The sequence below is a fragment of the Pinus tabuliformis genome, chromosome 1_2, assembly GCF_031772625.1.
Source record: "Pinus tabuliformis cultivar Carrire ecotype Pingquan chromosome 1_2, CPIR1, whole genome shotgun sequence".
NCBI lineage: Eukaryota > Viridiplantae > Streptophyta > Pinopsida > Pinales > Pinaceae > Pinus > Pinus tabuliformis.
Genome location: NC_142298.1, coordinates 1,166,806,078 through 1,166,810,670, shown reverse-complemented (window position 1 = coordinate 1,166,810,670; position 4,593 = coordinate 1,166,806,078).

Sequence of the window (4,593 nt, the reverse complement as noted above, 5' to 3'; positions counted from 1 at the left end):
GATTTCTGGTTACAGATCTGGAGAAGCATGAGCATAGGGGGAGCATACCCTTTGCCCTTGATGTCAAAGGGGGAGAATGATGACGCTGAAGATTATGTGGTTGCCATCAAGTCCAAAGGGGGAGTTTGTTGGCATTATGATTCAGGTGTTGTCCTTGATGGCAAACTCATTCAGGTGGTAAATCAAGAAGGACGCAGGAAATATGTTCAGCAAGTGCGTCCCCGCAGGTATACCATACAGAACCCGCGTCCAGGGACGCAGGCCAGCCGTTCAGGAGGTGCGTCCGCCCAGTGCACACATTTCAAGGCAGAGAAAAGCACGTGGGGGTTTCTTGTGTGGTATCTAGCCGACGGTTTTTGTGTTTCTATGGTGTCGGCTCGTGGTATTGTTCCACGCTTTGGGGAGAAGCTTGCCTATATAAAGCAAAGGAGTTCATTTGGATTAAGCATCATCTTGGTTGAATATCTCTTGGTGAGATCTAGTCCAAATATATAAGGGCGAATCTTCTAATGGACTACGATCTATATGGCGCATGATCAGATCTGTGGATCTGAGTGTTTGGGTTGGTTCTGAAGTCCTCTTATCTTCTATATCTTAAGGGACGCAGATTCAGTGAAGGGAAAGTGCGCCGGGACGCAGTACAGTAAAGGCTCAGGTGCGTCTCTGAGGTAAAGGGCGCGGCGCGACTGTGGTATTGGGTGCGTCTCTGAAGCGAAAGACGCGGCGCGATAGTGTTTCTGTGTGCGTCGGTCGCAGAAAAGCAAAGAGGAACAGTGCGTCTGCACGCAGAACAACATAAGGTACACTGCGTCCAGTCGCAGGCCACAGAAAGAAAATATGCGTCCCTGTCTTAAGATGATCTGTTGACTGTATATTTCTGTTCATAAGGTGTTCTGGGTTGTTTCTGTAATTACTGATCTGATATCTGTCGTAGACTGTATCTGTTGTATACTTGTTGATCTATTGATTCTTCATGAAAAGAAGTAGGGGGTTGTAGCTCCCTTCCAGGAGAGTCTGGAAAACGAGAGAGAGTTGTAGCTCTCTGCAGGTTGCAGCCTGCGTGCTGGTAAAGGACTGCACCAGTACAAAATCATTGTAAAAAGAATTTCTTGAAAGAAGATAGAGACATATTGCAGCAGGTGGTTTTTCTCCCGCATTGGGTTTCCACCTTACATCTTGTGTTCTTTGGTGTGACTGTCTATTTTCTTTATTCATGCTCATTGTTTTATGGTACTGATATACAAGAATATTTCAAAAGAATCAAATAAGGAAGATTTGGTAAATTGCTAGATAATACTGATTCACCCCCCCTCTCAGTATTATTTCCAACAATGACATCATGAGTTTTACTATTAGAAATAGAAAAGTCAAACTATGAAGAAACTAGATGAAAAATCAGAGTTTTTTGACCAAAATGACAAAATTTCATCCTGTGCGCCGCGTTCCTGATCCTGTGCACTGTGCTACTTTGGAGCTTCTTTTGGAGGCCTTCTTGTGCACCTAATTTCCTCCAAGTGGGTTTTTTGGAAAGGTCTGCATGTCTACTTTCTAGAGCAAGTGGAATTTCTGAATTTGGCCTCCATTTCCCCCCCTAAAAATGAGTTCTCCCAACACTGCTTTCTATGTGGCCAAAAAAGGGCAGAAAGATCATTTTTGAGGTGTTTTTGACCTTTTTGGAAGCTCAAAACCTATCAAAATCTGTTGGCCATGTGAGGGCATTCGTATTTTTCCATGAGGAATCCAAAAAAGCTGAGTTTTCCTCAAAAGGAGGTCTCTAGCAAAAGCACGCGCCAGGTGGCGCGGTACACCAAACGGAAAAACCTGTTTTTTAGGGCAAAATTTCAAAATTCGCAAAAGATTTCCAAAATTTCTTGGAATTTGGGTTGAGTGTTTATCATCAAGTGCTATGTTGGGCTAAGGAAGCCTCAACCAAGATCTAGATTCTATCTTACTCTTTTCGCTTCCTTAATGCTTTCTTCAACTTGGCCTTCAAAATCCTAATTCTTGCTTTGCATACCTTGTTTCTTGCCAAGTAGTGGTCGGCCATGTGCCTCAACATATTTTTCTCCCTCTTGGCCTTCTCTAGCATCTTTTCCAAGTGCATATTTTCCCTCTCAAGCCAAAATTCACAATCAGCATCAATTTCTTGTTTAAGTGGTGTCAGCTTGATTTTCCTCCTCTTGACAGCTTGTTGGTTTTCTCGTATGTTTTGTAGCTCCATGATGGTTTAATGATCATCTAGCTATTTGTTTCTTAGCTCTAGATATTTGATTATCCATTTGGCTCTTTCCAGGTTGAGAGACAAATCATGAATGTCAGCTTGTTGTTCCTGAATGATCTCCTTGAGCTTTGAGCTTTGAGCTTTGGGAGCACAAATCGGTGTCATCGTCCTGAATAAGAATGAAATCTATCTCTTGTCCTCCTGAAGGGCCCTCATCATGTAATGGCTGCTTACCCTTGTCCTGTACCTGCTTTGTTGTTGAAGGAAACGAGACCCTGTTGTTGGGAAAAGTATCCAATACGGAATGACCCTATCCCACTCTAAGGGTGATAGATCCTTAGCAACAATCAAAGCAAAGCTATCTAATATTACTTCTTTATGAGATGCAAAAGGGGGAAGAAAGATATCCACTCACCGGTGTCTTTCGCCAATGGTTGATCCAATCTTCTCTCCTTGCTGCTTGCTCCCAGCTCCTTGTTCTCTCACGGGCCCAGCTACACCAAGATCCTGCAAAAAGACAAGAAAAGGAAACTACAAGAAGCATGCATTCATAATTGATTCAAGGATTAGAATAAATCAAATACGCAAGTACAACAATACATCATTGAAACACATGCGAATAGAAGAACCTCAAATGCTTTATTAATGGAAGAAAGTAAGGTTCAGGTGGCGATACAACCATAAGAGGCCCAATCCAACATCACCTTCCCGACGGAAAGAAATCTCCTCTTCACCTCCTTCAAGCAATCACCCAATAGTTCCAACTGTAAACCAACAACAATTCTTTGCACAAAATTCCAGCCTCCAGATCTCATGGGATGAGATCCTTATATAGAGTTTTGGAGAGAGCATGAGTCAGCTTGAGGCTGGTAGGAAGCTGACTAGTGTCCTCTCTAACTCCAGTTCTTCTTCAGTTCTTGAGTCCACTTGGAGATCCTTGCTTCCACTTGGAGTTTAAGAACCTCTTACTCATCACTAGGCGAATTCCTTGATCCAAGTGTCATTTTGGAAGCTTCCTAGGCACTGACACATTGAGGAATGAGACCTCCACATGTCAAAACTTGCTCAGCGCAGGTAGCCTTTGTTACAGTTGACATTCAGCGCAGGTAGACCATGGAGCAGTTGACATTCAGCGCAGATGCTCAGTGGAGTAGTTGACATGATCCAGAATTGACTTGTTTTTGAGTGTTTTTCCGTGGAGAACTGATCTGAATTGCTGTGGTTTGCTAACCTTGTTCCTCTAGGGGTAGGAACAACATGTTTAGGGACTTTGGATCCCTTAGATTATGGACATTTCATGCTTCATGCTGTAAGGCACAAAAATGTCTATAACAGTTGCCCCCTAAAGTATGAGGTCGTTTATCCGGTGAAATGCTTTATCAGGAGGATCCGAAGTTCATTCAATCGCCGGGAGGTGACCTGTAATAAGATACAATACAATACATTATTTTTCATACTGCTTTCATGATCTAGCTGAGGTGGGCATTTCCCATGCTCAGCTTTATAAATACATTTTCTGTACATAGAACAAACAATCGTCTGATGGTAGACTGATAATTCTCTGCTGAAATTATCATCCTTTGAGTAGGATGATCATCTGCTGCACATGTCAATGTCTTTATTTCTTGAATATATATCGCAGCCCGGATGGATGAAACTAGATCCGGGGTCTTCAAACTCGTCCGATCTTCACTCTAAGTACAAGTCAATCCATGTGAGAATTTCTTGGGGTCGAACATGGACAGACATCGCTTGATTACCAGTCAATAATGTAAACTGTTAACAAGCGCGAGAGGAATCACCGATAATGATGATGACCCTCAAGGTACTGCAGTACAATTCACGTGGTGTGAATAGAGGACTTGGCGTCGAACACCACGCAAAATCTTTCGGTCGAAGGTCATTGAGGTATACCTGTCGCCGGAAGTGAGAAACTTGCCATTGAGGCATGCAAGCTTCAAAGTACTGGGGGGGTGTTCCTAGATCAACTTCTTGGATAATGAGCTGATGTCGACAAGAAGCGATCCATCAAAGGAGGGCCTTAATGAATCCCACATCAGTGACACGGAACGGAGCTAATGATTGTGATGAAGGTGAAAACGATCTGTGAAATATGATTCAGGGTGGCGGTCATGAAAGGATGAAAGATGATGTATGGCAGTGGATGGGACATGGTTGACTCTTTCTGAACGACATCTCTTGAACATATAACGACACTAGTGTGATGGATCGGTAGCATTACCCCAAATGTGGATGGTATGGCGAGACCATGGTGATGAGACCGGTGAATGAAACAACCCAACCCGATGTGGTACGGAGGCAAGAGTGTCATGTTCAAGAGCGACTTGCTACCATTACAGCTTTTGAGATTC